This window comes from Dunckerocampus dactyliophorus, chromosome 15 (genome assembly GCF_027744805.1).
Source record: "Dunckerocampus dactyliophorus isolate RoL2022-P2 chromosome 15, RoL_Ddac_1.1, whole genome shotgun sequence".
Taxonomy (NCBI): Eukaryota; Metazoa; Chordata; class Actinopteri; order Syngnathiformes; family Syngnathidae; genus Dunckerocampus; species Dunckerocampus dactyliophorus.
In genome coordinates, this window is record NC_072833.1 from 26,864,508 (window position 1) to 26,882,331 (window position 17,824).

Here is a 17,824-nt window from a genome sequence, read left to right on the forward strand (position 1 = left end):
GCCTTAACCCTCGTGCACGTGTGTGTACATACAGGATATGCACATGCACAGTTCCTCCTCCTTTCAGCTTTTATTTCAGTTTTCTTTTTTTTGCCCTAAACGCCAGGAAGGAGCATCTCACCCGGTGCAGGTGAAGGAGCTTTAAACACAGCATTCCTCTTGCTTCACTGCAGAGAGATGAAACCGCCTCCAAATGGAGCATATTTTGTCACCTTGGAGGGAATATCAAGTGGCTATTTTAGTAATGAGGCAAACTAGCCCATCATTTGGCACTGAGACGGCTCTCAATGTGAGTCATTTTCCTTCAAACGCTTGTGTCCTGCAGCCAGTAAGAATGTGCATCCCTGATGAAATGCTGCTCTTTTCATGCTAGATAGTCATTTATCTTATGATCATGTTCTTTTTGTCATTCAACTGCAGTTTCTACTTGTATTCCATGCACTGTTGGGCACTCTTTAACTACTTGTGTTACACACACTGTTCAGCACTTAACTAGCCCTTTACACGCACTGTTCGCCACTGTTTAACTAGTCAACACTGTTTAACTAGCCATCTTACACACACTCTTCAGCACTGTTTAACCAGTCAGGACTGTTTAACTAGTCGTATTACATGCACTGTTTAGCACTGTAACTAGCCGTATTACTTGCACTGTTAGGTACTGTAACTAGTCATATTTCATGCACTGTTTGGCACTGTAACTAGTCGTATTTCATGCACTGTTAGGCACTGTAACTAGCCAAATTACTTGCACTGTTTGGCACTGTAACTAGTCATATTTCATGCACTGTTAGGCACTGTAACTAGCCGTATTACTTGCACTGTTAGGCACTGTAACTAGCCAAATTACATGCACTGTTTGGCACTGTAAGTAGCCGTCTTACACGCATTGTTCAGCACTGTAACTAGTCGTATTACACGCACTGTTCGGCACTGTAACTACTCGTATTACACGCATTGTTCGGCACTGTAACTAGTCGTATTACACGCACTGTTCGGCACTGTAACTAGTCATATTACACGCATTGTTCGGCACTGTAACTAGTTGTATTACACGCACTGTTCGGCACTGTAACTAGTCATATTACACGCATTGTTCGGCACTGTAACTAGTCGTATTACACGCACTGTTCGGCACTGTAACTAGTTGTATTACACGCACTGTTCGGCACTGTAACTAGTCATATTACACGCACTGTTCGGCACTGTAACTAGTCATATTACACGCATTGTTCGGCACTGTAACTAGTCGTATTACACGCACTGTTCGGCACTGTAACTAGTTGTATTACACGCACTGTTCGGCACTGTAACTAGTCATATTACACGCATTGTTCGGCACTGTAACTAGTCATATTACACGCATTGTTCGGCACTGTAACTAGTCGTATTACACGCACTGTTCGGCACTGTAACTAGTCATATTACACGCACTGTTCGGCACTGTAACTAGTCATATTACACGCATTGTTCGGCACTATAACTAGTTGTATTACACGCACTGTTCGGCACTGTAACTAGTCATATTACACGCACTGTTCAGCACTGTAACTAGTCATATTACACGCATTGTTCGGCACTATAACTAGTTGTATTACACGCACTGTTCGGCACTGTAACTAGTCATATTACACGCATTGTTCGGCACTATAACTAGTTGTATTACACGCACTGTTCGGCACTGTAACTAGTTGTATTACACGCACTGTTCGGCACTGTAACTAGTCATATTACACGCACTGTTCGGCACTGTAACTAGTCATATTACACGCATTGTTCGGCACTATAACTAGTTGTATTACACGCACTGTTCGGCACTGTAACTAGTTGTATTACACGCACTGTTCGGCACTGTAACTAGTCGTATTACACGCACTGTTTGGCACTGTAACTAGTTGTATTACACGCACTGTTTGGCACTGTAACTAGTTGTATTACACGCACTGTTCGGCACTGTAACTAGTTGTATTACACGCACTGTTCGGCACTGTAACTAGTCATATTACACGCACTGTTCGGCACTGTAACTAGTCATATTACACGCACTGTTCAGCACTGTTGAAATGCTGCTGTTTTCATGCTAAATACTCACTAATTTCTGTTATGATCATGTTTTCTTTGTCATTCAACTGGAGTTTGGGTTGTGTTTGCAGGCTGTAGCTGCAAGGTGACCTCCTGTGCTGACTGGACAGCGCTTCGCCAAACCAAAGCAGCGGCGATAAGGCAACAAATCCGCGGATAGGAATCGGCCCCGAATGGAAGAGTCAATCTTATTACACGAGTTTCACTTGCATCTTTGCTGAGATCAGATGAGCGCTTCATTAATGTGAGGTGGGCTGATGACGCTACAAACGGCGTGGCGTTGTTTGCTGGGGGGGTTACAAGATGACTATCTCGCTGTGCTTGCATTTAATGAGGAAACACACATGTGCACTGTAGATGGAGTGTGTGTGCGTGTGAGTGTGTGTGTGTGTGTGTGTGTGTTGGGGAGGTTTGACAACCTGCAGGTGGGTCGCAGCCGCAATGAGAAGAGATCTCAGAGACTGCAGTGCAAACACAAAGCACATGTTCCAGATTACATTTTGGCTGCTGCATGTGACGCAAACCAAGCTTTTCATAAAAGCGGCTTCACTCAGCTTTCTGAAAAATGGGAATAAAGCAGGGGTGTCCAAAACGCGGCCCGCTGCTGTTTATTATTGGCCTGCGGTAGCTAAGAAATATAATTTAACAGGAAAAAGAAAAAAACAAGGAGAAATCAGCAGTAATTTAAATTGCCGCAATAATGTATACTCTAAGGAGGAAAAAGGTCTATTTTCACGACACTTAAGTCAAATTATGAGGAAAAATAAAGTCATGTTAGTAGCTTACGGTTGAAATACTAAAGAAAAAAATAGGTTTTTTAAAGTCATGATATTATGAGAAATAAACAAAACAAAGAATGAAGTTGTAATTTCATTTTTTGCATTTCTGCAGTTTTTTAACAACTTTTCAACGATTTTAACTTTATTCTTGTACATTTTCTTCTCGTAATATTATGACTTTAGTCACATAATATTATAACTTTTTCTCCAACCTAATTTTACAAAAAATGCCAACTTTATTTTGCCTTTTGTTTGTTTGTTTTTTATAATATTACGACTTTAAAAAAATAATGTATTTTTTCTTTAATATTTCAACTTTACGCTCCTAAAATGACATTATTTTTCTCATAATACTGTATTATGACATTATTCTCTTTACGACTTTTCTTGTTGGATATCAAGTTATTTTCTTTTTTTAAGGGTTAATAGATAGCTGTTTTTATTATATTGAATTTATTATATTATATTTAATTGAATATTTCAAAAAAACGTCTTTTTTCTTGAATATTTCAATTATATAGTTATTATTTTTCCTCATAATATTACAAGTTTATTCTTGTAAAAGTGTGACTTTTTTTCCTCATTAGAAATTAACTTTTTTCTCTTAATTCATTTTTAACTTTATTCTCATTTTTCACGTTTCTGCTGTTTTTTTTTTCATTGATCAACTATTTCAACGTTCTTCTTGTACATTTTCTTCTCGTAATATTGTGACTTTATTCACATAATATTATAACTTTTTCTCCAACCTAATTTTCTCAAAATTACAACTTTATTTTGTTTTGTTTATTTTCCATAATATTAAAATACAAAAAAAAAAAAATTTCACCTGTATGGAACAAACATGACATAATTTTCCCTCATAATAGTATGCGTGTATTCTAAAAAAAATTGTGACTTTTTTTCGCATCAAAAAAGGACTTTTTTCCTCTTCAAATTTCAACTTTACTGTATTTTTGTAAAAATTTCAGCAGATATTTTCATTATTTTCATTTGTTGTTTTTTTTCCAGTTATTTCAACATTCTTATTGTGCATTTTCTTCTTAGAATTCTGACTTTATTCCCATCATATTTTCACCTCATTCCCAAAATGTTAGAACTTTTCCCCCCAATTATCCATCCATCCATTTTCTATACCGCTTCTTCCTCATTAGGGTCGCGGGGGCATGCTGGAGCCTATCCCAGCTGACTTCGGGTGACAGGCGGGGTACAATGGCAGGGCACATATAGACAAACACTCACATTCATACCTATGGACCATTTAGAGTCTCCAATGAAGCTAACATGCATGTTTTTGGAATGTGGGAGGAAACCGGAGTACCCAGAAAACCCCCCCACACACGCACGGGGAGAACATGCAAACTCCACACAGAGATGCCCAAGGGAGAATCCAACCCAGGTCTTCCTGATCTCCAAGCTGTTACTGTGTTGGCCAACGTGCTAACCACTAGACCACCGTGCGGCCCTCCCCCCAACTAATTTTCCTAAAATGACAAATTTATTTTGTCTTTTTTCTTCAATATTTCAACTTGACGCTACTAAAATGATATTATTTTTCTGCTAATAATACAACGTTATTCTCTTAAAATTACGACCTTTTCTTGTTCATTATCAAGTTTTTGTTTTCTTTTTTGAAGAGTTAATAGATTTTTCCCCGTTGTTTGTCGCCCCCTGGAGGCCACGGCGCCCCTAACATACTGTATGCCTATATTGCCCAATGGGCCAGCCGGCCGTGTTTGGTGCTCATAACCAGGCTCTTGGGACACATAAAAGCCTACTAGGCGTCCATGAATGAACACGTTTTGTCTTACAATAATCAATAACATGTTTTCAGCACCTGAAAAAAAAAAGAAGCCATCTTCTCTTGAAAGCCTGGCTGTGTTTCCACGCTAATGCTCACTTCCCAAGAGGCAGCTCTCAATCTCCCGCTGAAGCAATCTGCGCGTCTGATGGCTGCAAGAGCAAAGAGAAGAGCCGTGCAAGGGGAAGACAGATGATTGTGCCAAAGGAAAGAGTCCACATTGGAAAAGACCTTGAAGGATGGTCCTAAACCACACAATCTTCCCCGAGAAGTCATTTCATCACGTCCCCGATGGAAAAGCACGCCGGGCGTACGTTTGCTAGCGATGTGCTCCACATTCAGCGTACATACGCTGCATTGCTTTTGTTCCACACCTCATTTGCATAATTCTAATTACCTGTGTGGCCAAAAGCTTGACGGCCGCCCCAGGTGGTGAGGAGACGGGTCGCTTTTCCAACTCGCCTGCCGTGAATTCCTTAAATTGCCGTGTATTTTGCAGGCGGGGCCTCGCTTTTTCCTTAATGACACATTTTGCTGAATTCTGGCTGGGAAATCAGCAACATTATTTTTGTTGTATTTCCTGCTGACCACGCACCTTTTCCCCCTCCGCTTTCCGCCGAGCGTCCTTATTACTGGCAGGCTAATGAGCAAACGTCGCAAACACGTCTTCTCGTCGCAGTAGCCTGGAAATCTGGCGAGCGAGGAGGCGAAGGAGGCGCAGGGTGGCGAAATAACGCGTAACCTTCCTTCAGAGATCAGCAAGCTCGACACATTTCTTTGCCTTTTCTCCCCCCGGGATGATTAGAGCCTTTGAACGAGTGGCGATTGACATCATTTTCATGTGAAATGTGCTGATGAGAGGAGTCATTTTCTGGGCAAAAAGCGCCACGGCTCAGCTCCTTTTACATACGCCGACTCGCTCAGACGGCGGGCTGGAGAAGACGACCACAAACGGCCACATTGGAGGACAGATTCAGCCAGAAGCGAGCTTCTAACGCCCCCTTTCCACTGCATGGTACCTACTCGGCGGGACATTTGGCACCTGAGGTTAACGAGGGACCCCATCCACCTCGTAATAGCACCACTATCACAAACCTCTAATGTGCATGTACAGTATATACAGCATATGTGTATTTATGTTTTCATAAACACACTTTTTTGTTCATATAATGCACGCAGAACGATGAACAATGCCGTGTCTGTCTCCTTTCTTTGTGTCAAAACAGGATCCATTAAGCCTGGGGTGCCCAAATTGCCTCACTGCGGCCATTTATATTTAAATTAAAAAATCAGCAGTAATTTTACAAGAATCACATTTCAAAAATAAGAGAAAAAAGATGCAAAAGTCGTACTTTTAGGAGAATAAGGTTATAATATTCCAAGGAAAAATAATGTCATGTTAGTAGCATAATGGTGAAATGTTAAAGAAAAGGCAGGGTTTTTTCAGGTTGGGGAAAAAGTTCTAATATTTTGGGAAAAGGTCAAAATATTATGTGTAATGAAGCCATAGTACTACAAGAAGAAAAGTATTATAGAGCTGAAATATTTAAGAAAAATGTAGATTTTTGTAAGAGTCATAATATTACGAGAAACAAACAAAACAAAATAAAGTTGACATTTTGGGAAATTTAGGTTGGGAAAAAAGTAATATTATTACTGGAATAAAGTCTGCATATTACAAGAGGAAAAATTGAGAAAAACGCAAAGAGTGAAGTTGTTATGAATAAAAGGCTTTTCCACGGTTATGACAAAGCTGAGACATACAGAATGTCTTAGCATATCTACGCACACGTGTTGCTTAGCAAAATAGTCAAATGGCAAAGTTGCATCCTTTCATTTTTGGCCATCGCTGGAGCACACATTTTTGAGCCCTGTGGAATAAAGCATAAAGGCTTTCTTTCTTTTCTTTATGAGTCTTGATTGAACATAACACAAATTGACGTCCCATATTTCACGGTTTTTCAACAAGTTTGACATCATCAAAGGTTGTCGGCCAGAGTCTTTTGTGATATCAAAGAGTAAGCAGTTTTGTTCTTTTCGGTGATTATTTAAACAAGCAGCAGGCCCCTCTCATCGCTAATAGATGAGTGACGTATCCCAGGTCCTCACCAAGAGCAACGACCCATAAGAGGGGAAGCAGCTGTAAAGTAGAGGTGACAGTATTGCCTCCAATATAAATTGGGTAATCTATTGTGCACAGTCTGAATGTACACATAGCAGGCTGTTAAAACCTGGGGGAGTTCATCTCACCAGTTTGGACCCCCTGAATGAAGTGCTGCGTTGTTCATGGAATGGTATGTTCAAGTGCACTGGCAACTTTCAGTGTTGGGCACACTTAGGCTTTCAGACATGAAAAATGCTGCCGTCACTGTGAGGCCAATCTGAAATGTGATTGGGTAAAGAAACACACCCACTACTAATAGTGTTTCAGTGGCATACTCTGACATGGCAACACATAGAAGCTGAAATCTGATTGGACAAACAAATCAAACATACACATACACACATACACCTGAGAAGACTGAGGAAATTTGGCATGTCCACCACAATCCTGAGGTGCTTCTACAGATGCACTATGGAAAGTGTCCTTACCGCCTCCATCACTGTTTGGTACGGTAACTGTACAACACGTGATAGGAAGGCACTCCAGCGGGTGATCAAGACCTCACAGAACATTGTTGGGGCAGCCCTCCCCTCACTGCAAGACATTTATAAAACTAGAGTCCTACGAAGAACACACAACCTCATCAAGGACAGCACACATCCACAACACTCATTATTCACACTCCTACCGTCAGGCAGACGCTACAGGAGTTTGAAGTCCAGGACCACAAGGCTGGCAAACAGCTTTTACCCACAGGCCATCAGGCTTCTCAACGAAGCACTCACACACGCCGCACGCAACACACGCACACACTCATAGCACTTTATTTATTTATTTATTTATATGTTCTTATGTTCTTATTCTTTTTCTTATGTTTTCTTTCTTTTCTTGGGAGAATGAACAGAATAAGATTTTCATTGCATAGTAGAACTGCTGTTTTACTGTGCATATGACAATAAAACTCTTGAATCTCGAATAGGCTACTGGCAGCAATTCTGCTAAGATACATGCTGTGAAAGGGAGATACTAGACCACTGCAAATAAGTTCATATACACTAGAAGTTATAAATGAACTCCACGTCACTGCTTCTGCGTTTGGGCCAGCAGAGAAGGCTTTGCTGGCCCTGATGGCACAGGATTAGTAAAATGCAGTATTCACATTGATGAACTGTCCTGTGGAGTCGTGGAGGTACAACAGTAATTCGAATATGAGGTCCTGTGGGCGGATGACACCTGCTATCTATTAGCCAGAGCCAACTTCCTGCAAAAAGTCTTAGTTTTGGGGGAGTTTGTACGCGGGTAGGCCTTCACTATTGTATCATTCCTCCTCCAGGAGCTTGTCATGATGTGAGTGTGCTCTGCCTGCTAAATTTATCCCGACGAGAACACACCAAGTATCTCCACATACAGGACTCAGGCCGAGCGCTCGCTTTACTCCCCACCAATCAATATTGGATGCACCTACGGGGACTTCCAGTACCAAGCAATGGCTGCGGGCGCGTCCCTTCCCACCTGTTTTCTATATATAAACCTGGCCTGGCATATAATGAAAAACATTACCTGCCACCAGGGTACATAACCGAGGAGTTATAGAGCGCCGAGCAAAGAATGATCCAATTACACCAATTGTATTTTTACAGCGTGGGGTCATTTATCTCGGCAGTGGAAAGAGATAAATCATAGCTTTGCTTTCAGATAAACTTGCTTGATGACAGGAAGTAAAAAGCCAATCTGGAAATGAGCCACCTCCTCTGGAGCGCTGGCGACTCTTGAGTGTTTATTGCATCCTGATCTGCTTCTTCTTCTGCTTTTTTTTTTTCTTTTTGCTTTCAAAGATGCAGTGAGGCTTCGGCTGACTTGCTGTCAGATGAGGGTTTCGTCCGGTGGCGGCGAAAAAATAAATATGATATCAAATCCCGCACAACTACCACAACGTCAGCTCCTGGAGGAGGTCACAAAGGTGAGTACACCCGCTCACATTTTTATGACAGCATATCTTGTCAACAGTTTCCACTGTCTTGCCTACAGTCTAGCATGCTGGGGGCTGCACGAGTGAAGGTCAGCTCTATGTCCACAATCACCGCAAAATGAGAGAGTTGAGCAGCCCGAGGCAACAAGCTAAAAGCTCAAGCTGTCAACTCGTCGTCCAGTGTGGCTCTTAAGGCGTCAGGGAGTGAGCTTTGCCAACATACTTATCGCACAGCCACACCAGGTGGCACTGGGGGAGCTGTGGTTCATTTAGGAGAAGCATGAATTACAACATGTACCGTGACATTGTGCCGGAAGCACTCGTGCAGCTCCAGAGCATGACACTGCTGAGGCTTGGGCTCCTTATCATGTTGGAAACTGCCAATGACACAACACGTGTTGGAATTTATGTTTGAACCACAGCTCCCCTTGATGCCAGCAGCACTTGCGCAGCCCCAGAGCATGACACTGCTGAGGCTTGGGCTCCTTATCATATTGGAAAACTGCCAATGACACAGCACATGTTGGAATTCACGTTTAAACCACAGCTCACCTTGATGCCAGCAGCACTCATGCAGCCCCAGAGCATGACACTGCTGAGGCTTGGGCTCCTTATCATGTTGGAAAATTGCCAATGACACAGCACATGTTGGAATTTATGTTTGAACCACAAATCCCCTTGATGCCGGCAGCACTCGTGCAGCCCCAGACCATGATGCTAGCATCACCATGCTTAACGGTAAGCAGGACACAATTAACTTGCTACTCACTTGCTACTCACTGTTGATTCATTCATCAGTTTGAATGATGTAGTGTAAAGAAAGAATAGTAGGAGTGTAAAGGTGACTATAGGGGTGTTACTTCATGTCTGGAGGGCTCTAATAATGGTAAAGATTGTATTTAGAAAGTCATAAACAGGTTTCCTATGTTCTAACTACAAAAATATTCCATTATTAATATTGAATCCTACTTCGTGGAAATTCATGTATCGTGGTCGGGCCTGGAAGCAGTTAACGGCGATACAGGAAAGATTCGTGTCGTATCATCCCTTAACGAGATATCCTGTCATCAAAATGCCTGCTGGACTTGCTGGCTAGCGTCATTGCAAGCATGCTGAACCTTTCCCAAAGCGATCTGGGTGTCATTTCAAGGGCTGAACAAGCGGTTAGAGCTCATTATCCTTTGCAGCGAGCACACATGGACACTCTCGCCTGGCGTAATGAGCGAGCGCTCAAACCCCCATCGTCTCTGCTCCAGACAAGTGGGCGTGGCTTAACTATTCGAACGAGTGAGCCTGCAGACTCTTTGCAGAAAATAAAAGTGATTAATTTGCTTGGCCAACCCCCACTTTGATTTCACTATGGTGGGTTGGGATGGGGGGGATTGATTAAACTCTAAACACCTCTCCTCCTTTAAATTCTTCTCCATTTACTCCATCCCTATTCTGCTGTGCCGCTGCGGTCGATGTCGTGCAGATGTAACCTAAAGTCCATTACGAACGGCGCCACGGGCGGGGTCAGAGGTTAAATTCAGGCTGAGACATCAAGAAGCACATAAAAAAAAGTTCAAAAAATGAATCAATGCATTTGAGCTGCGAGGAGTTGATGACATTTGCCTGAAAAGTTTGAGAACAAAAGCAGAGCAGTCAACCTGAATGCATCACGCTAAACGGCGGCCAAGTCCCAAGTACTTCCTATTGACATGCAGGACCCGTCACGGCGCCGCGATGGAACACAAACAAGCAGCGTATCTCTTCTGACTACAAAGAAAAACAAGCTGTTATCATTTCCATGCAAATTGCATGGAAATGAAGATGTTTGGGGAATTTAAGCCTTAGAGCAATTAAAAGCACGGCGTGCTCTTTGGAAAGGTCCGAGCCTGCGGTGCATCGGGGTGAATCCCATAACTTTTTAATAAGACCATAACACCGCAGTGCACAACTTTCTGCCTCTTGGCAAAACTTTCTCACCTGAGCGGAGTATTGCGGAAAATTGCGTTATAAAAGCTCCCCTGAGCGAAAGTGGCGAACTTGGATAGAAACATTTATCACACCGATTAACAGCACATTGCCTCAATTAGTCTTGTAAACATATCATAAACACATGCAATATGGCCGCTATCCACCTGCCTGTTGCCTGCCATTACTCAGCATTGATATGTTGATTACATACAAAGACCCTAAGGACACCAAAAGGGTCAACCAACTTGGGCACTCACAAGTTCATCCCCAAAGGTCATCAGATACAGGGGTGTGATTTCCTGATTTCTTTTTTTTTGTGTTTGTCACACTTAAATGTTTGAGATCATCAAACAAATGTAAATATTAGTCAATGACAACACAACTCAACAATTTATTCAATTTTTACATGAAACTTTTTATTATGAAGGGAGAATAAAAATCCAAAGCTGCATGTCCCTGTGTGAAAAAGTGATGGCCCCCATAAAGCTAATAAGTGGTTGGCCCCCCTTAGCAGCAACAACTGCAATCAACCTGTAATGAGTCTCTTCCAGCGCTGGGGAGGAATTTAGCAGGATTGTTGTCATTCAGCCACATTGGAGGCTTTTTCTTTTGAAGGTCATGCCACAGCATCTCAATAGGATTCAGGTCAGGACTTGGACTAGACCACTCCAAAGTCTTCAGCCAATCAGAGGTGGACTTGCTGGTGTGTTTTGGATCATTGTCCTGCTGCAGAACCCAAGTTGCTTTCAGCCTGAGGTCACCAACATTCTCCTTCAGCACAATTCATGCTTCCATTTATCACAGCAAAACAGCCCCAGACCATCACACTACCACCACCACATTTTACTGTTGCTATGATGAAATGCAGTGTCACTTTTATGCCAGATGTAATGGGACACACACCTTCCAAAAAGTTCACCTTTTGAGTATTTTCCCAAAGGTGTTGGGGATCATCAAGATGTTTTCTGGCAAAATTGAGATGAGCCTTAATGTTGTTTTTGTTCAGCAGTGGTTTTGGTCTTGGAACTCTGCCATGCAGGCCATTTTTGCCCAGTGTCTTTCTTATGGTGGAGTCATGAACACTGACCTTAACCTTCTCTGGATGTTGTTGTGGGGTCTTTTGTGACCTTGGATGAGTCGTTACTGCGCTCTTGGTCATTTTGGTTGGTCACCCACTCCTGGGAAGGTCCACCACTGATCGATGCTTTCGCCATTTGTGGATAATGGCTCTCACTGTGGTTGGCTGGAGTCCTAAAGCTTTAGAAATGGCTTTAGAACCTTTTCCACACTGATAGATCTCAATTCATCTCAGTTATGTTTTAACCACGGGATCGATCACTTTTTCACACAGGGCCATGTAGCTTTGGATTTTTATCTCCCTTAATAATAAAAAGTTTAATGTAAAACTTCATTTTGCGTTGAGTTGTGTTGTCATTGACTAATATTTACATTTGTTTGATGATCTGAAACATTTAAGTGTGAAAAACATGCACAAAAATAAGCAATCAGGAAGGGGACAAACACTTTTTCACACCACTGTAGGTGCTGTGAGGAGTTCAATGCCCCCCTTTCTGTTGTTTTATAGATCGGAGGCACACTGGGCCAATCTATTGCAGAGGAGATGCTGCTCGGGCCGTAAAAACAAAAGTTTGAAATCAGGAACTCTCCAACTCAACTCACTGCTGGAGGTAGAGTCTGGGTGACGCTCTTCAACCAGTGCTAACCGGGGTAATGTAATGTAAATGCTATTCATGTATTTATTGCGTATAAAACACAATATATCTTATTAAGATGACCACTGACGCCAGCCTACTAGGTGGGACACAAGAAATGATGAAGTGACCCACGCCTGTTTCACTCCTCTGACCGTGCCTCGTCGTCCTGGTGCCATTCGGTTGTAGCGTTTTTGTATCCTTGTTAAAACATTTTGCTCCTGCCATCGTATTTTCGTCCTCCTCGTCCTCCTCCTTGTTTTTTTTTTTTTTTTTTTTTACCCCTGTCCTGTCCAGCCTTTAAAGCAGATAGAATTGTATACCTAAATGCCGTCAAGTGCTCAACAGATTTACTCTGCCAGAGAGAAGTGTGATATACACTTCCCCTGTCATACAAAATTTATTCGACCTTGATGCTTGTTATAAAGCAAATTTGGAGCGACCGGACCGGAGCAGGAGGGGACAGAGAAGAAGAGAAAAGGAAACGGGGGGGGGGGGGGGGGACAAAAACAAAAAAAAGAGAGACAAGAGACAAGGACAACAGCAGCAACAACAACAATTGTGACAGAACAACAGAAACATACAGAACGACATCAGCAAATAAATGTCCGTGACAACTATAAAGACGAACAAGGATAAAGGACAAATCAATATCAACAACCACAATGACAAAGCTGTCAATGACAATCAGACATAATAGCAGTCATGAAATGATGAACTATGATAGTGATCACAATGACAATACTGCATTGAAACAGTCACACATAATAGCAGTCATGAAATGATGAATTATGATAGTGATCACCATGATAATACCGCATTGAAACAGTCACACATAACTGTAGTAATGAAATGATTATCCATGATAGTGAATAGAATCAAAGTTACTGTAATGCACATCATTGTAAAAAAAAATATATACATATACACATATATATACATACATACACATACATACATATATATATATATATATATATATATATATATATATATACAGTCGTCCTCCTCCTTGAACCGAAGATTAATTTCTTGGCCGCAACTTCTACCTTCCTTCAGCATGTCCGGAAGTCCAACTTTTTGTGCGATGGTTAGCATCTTCCTCTGCCTTTTGGGTGCAGAACGTTTCGTCGACATTGTGGGTTTTGTTGGGGAGAAAACTTGCAACCATACACCAGTCAGAGTCACACGGTTAGCTGCTGCTTCTTCTATTGCTTATTGGCAGTTAGCAAGCAGCTCACACGGTTAGCTAGTTTGCTAGCAATGACCATAGACGGCACAAAGGAGATTGATTGACAGTGGCCTATAGCCAATCAGGACACAGAAGGCGATGGGCAGTGCAGACAGAAGAGAGAGAAGCTAAAGCACAGAACTACAACACTCAACTTTCCCACAATGCAATTATTCTTAAGAAAAAAAAGCACTAAAATTGCATTTAAAAACATCCGTGAACATTCTACTACATATTTTTTTAATGAATTATTCCTTTTCTTGTGCAGCAGCAGGTTTTGTTTTTTCATCTGCAATTTTTCTTATCTTCTGTGTTAAATCTTTTTTTGAAACCGATACAGTACCGATAACTGCCTGCTTCTTGAGACCGATATGATAGCGGTCCAATAATTATTGAGCACCCCTGGTGTTTTTCCATGTATTATAGTCATGACAAAATCCCATATGCAGCATACATACATGTTATTTTGACTATAGAGCTTGTTTTTGGTCCCATATGGAGCTCTGAAGGCTGCTGTGATTACCTCTCAATGAATTTGTTGTATCATGGAATAAAATAAACATAGAAGAAAGTTGAATATATGCGCTCCCTGCGGGAAGGACGCAGATGCTGATATAATGAAGTACCTGCAGCTTTCTATTGATGCAATATGGCAGCCATGTCCGCTCATTTAAAAACTGTGAGAGTGTGGAAAGGCGCACGACTGGCATGCTTATCTGTGCCCTGGCAGCCTTTTGCTTTATTTTTTTATTTATTTAACACACAATCACAGCCCCAATATACCCGCAATGACTTTTGAAGACAAGAAATGGCATTTAGCATTTGGGGGAAGATAAGCAAAGGGGGCATGTGTGAAATTGGCAAACAAACAAAAAGAGAGGGTTCCAGCCGCCGAGTTAATCTTGCTCCGCGCCCGGATTAAGAGTCACGCTTGTGTGTGTCTTGGTTTTGTTTGTCCCCGGAGAAGAAGGCGAAAGAGGTCGTGTTTGTGCATGAACAACAACCCTGAAAAGAGGAGGCGCTCGTGGCCGTGAAAGGAGGCGACAGAGGGAGTAATTGCAAGGCGGCTTTTAGCTGCCTGCGCTTTTTGTCCCCGTCGCACACGTCTGCCGTCTTTTCCCCACATAAGCATGCCGCCACACGTCGTTTGCCTCAAACTTTCAGCCGTCACAGAAACACACAGCTCCGAAAGACGCTTCCTCTTTGATTTGCCGTAAAACCCACTTGACCAATTGTGGTGACACTTTGGAGTGGTGAGGAGGGTGCTAACATTCAACTCATGTTTACTATTTCTGTATTTTATCCACAAAAACACGTCTGTGTATGTATTTGGTATTCCATGCCGTAGACCAGGGGTGCCCAAACAACAGATGCAACTTTGCCACTGATATTTTGTAATATATGCTAAGACATTATTTCACAGCTTTGCCAAAGAGGTGTAATGCTACTGAAATTGTTTTTCCTCAAAATATTACAAGCACCTAAATTGAATTTAAAAAATTCAAAAAATTAAAAAAACAATACAAGCAGTTGGTGTTTGCTAAATACAAGGCAGAAGAGTCTTGACCATCACAATGATGTTCTGTCAGGTTTGGGGTTTTTTTGTGTGTTTTTTTCGTATTTTTTTAAAGAAAAAAAAAGTTTTGTTTTTTATTCATATATATATATATATATATACTTTTTTTGTTTTTGGTCTTACTGTTATTTATTATGTATTATTGTGATTATCATAGAAAACATGACATGGTGAATGTCATGTGAATAACATGTACTGTACTAGATGTAGAATGGATGGGGGGTAGGATTAAATAAGCTTTGCTTCTTCCTACTCCTTTTGGACACGTGGAACTTCCTTCAGTACCTTCAAATAATGTTCAAATAAACTAAACCAAACCAAACCAAATAAAACAGGACCCAATTTCACATCAATAACAAAAGTTTGACTGGACAAACAATGAAAATGTATTTTTAAACTCAATAAAACCGCACTGGTTTCTCTGAAAAAAATATTCAATAACAGTTGAACAAGTGTCCCTTTAACAACCAAAATCTGTGGTGCAGGACTAATGTAAGCCACAAAAACAATCACCCCCCCAGGGCCTATAGAGGAGTTGGCAATAACCGTGTTGGAAGTTGAGGGAGAATAGCGTCACAAGGTGTAACCCACCACCGGAGTGACTAAAAACAGGTGTCCTTATCTGAAACACCTGTGACTTGCCAGGTAGCTCCTCCCCTCAATGAAGTCCACTGTCTGAAAAAAGAGGAAAACAATGAGAACTGAAGGAGAAACCAGAAGAAACAGAAACCACAAGGCTGCTCACCTGCAGCATCTAACTGGTGTCCCTGCAGAGCGTGACCGTCGCAGCTGAATTCGTCACATGGTTCGTTTTTTTTCTTGACCTTTGAGTAAGATCTCTATGAGTAAGATCTCTAGAAGAACTCCTTCACAACGCTCCCGTCAGTGAAAAATGTTGTTGTTTTGCTCCGATATCCATACAATCCCTAGTCAACACTCATTTGCACGTTGCTGTGCTGTAAATGAATGTGTTATGACTCTCGTAGGTCTTTCATTCTGGGCTCGACGCAACGTTATTTTCCGCGCTCTCACATCAGACTTGGGTGGATGCTTCCCCTCCAATCATGTGTGCTTTGTCAGGTTGTGGCGTCACATTTCCGTTTGGACCAGCGCCACACTTCCAGAGCATATGAGGCACGGCATGGCGGTTTGGCAATGGAAGAATCAACATCTATAAGTCATTCACTTTTAAATGTTCGCGTTTTTGTATCCTTCTTAAAACACATTGCTCCTGCCGTCGTCCTCCTCCTTGAAGCGAAGATTCATTTAGCCCAGGGGTGTCCAAAGTGCGGCCCAGGGTCCATTTGCGGCCTGAGAGACGTTTTTTGTTGGACCGTGGCACATGGCAGAAATAAAATTAAACACTCAAAAAAACGGCAAAAATGGACAAACTGCAGCAAAAAGGCACAATGTAAAGAAAACAGCTAAAATGTTGATACTAATAATTAATAACAAAGCTTTGGCTTAATATATGTAAATAATAATACATGTATTATTATGTGTATTATTATGAGTATATTTAGTTTTATATATTAGTATTATTTATTGTGATATGCATTTATTATTATATGTACATTTTTTTAGCCTTTTTATAAAATAAAAAAAGGCCCCTGCATTCTTAGATTTTTCAGGATGTGGCCCTCAGTGGAAAAAGTTTGGACACCCCTGATTTAGCCGGTTTAGCCGGTTAGCTGCTGCTGTTTCTTCTTCTTCTTGTATTGTTTATTGGCGATTAGCAAACAGCTCACGCAGTTAGCTAGTTTGCTAGTAAGGGCACCAAGGAGATTGATCGACAATGGTCTACAGCCAAACAGTATGCAGAACACAATGGGCGGGTTCTCCCTTAGCCAATCAGGACTGTTGTGGCTCTACATGTAGCCGGCTATTGTCTAGCGTGGGTTCCTAATATGCTGGTACGGCACGTAAACACACAACGTGAGTATACAACACCTTCTACTGGTAGCGGTAGTAAATACAATAACAGACGCATACAACAGAGCACCCATAGATGGCTCTAATACACCACAACACAATGCACGTTCATACGCTGTGAAAAAGAAATATGCAAAAAAAAAAAACGCGAAACTGCGAATCTGCAAAAGGTGAATGGCGATATATCGAGGGAACACTGTATTATATTTGCCATTGACTTTAATTGGTCACAGGTCCGTAAAGGGCCTTCACCAAGGTCCGCCATTTGGTGATGGCTGCAATACAGCATGTAAAACAAAGCCTTAGGAACCTCTGCAGCTTTATATACCCCAGTTTCCGTGTGATGGACGCACTCTCACCGTACGTCCGACGCATGAGGGACTAATAGACGCCACACACGGGGCGACGTCGCCTCTACTCCATTCATTTTCAATTGAACCTGCGCGACAGGGCGATTTTCGCGAGTCACCGTCCAGCTGAGCCACACGCAAAATTTCCGTGTGTGAAAGTTTGTGCTCGTGCATGTCATCGTGCACAGAAAGTTGAAAAATGCTCAAATTTACATTCGCTGCCGCTCGGACGAGGACCAATCAGCGGGAGTTTCATTGATCGACTAATGAGTGGACAGGATGCTAATCAGTACGCTCTCGCAAATAATACTTGCCGTGTCACATTTCCT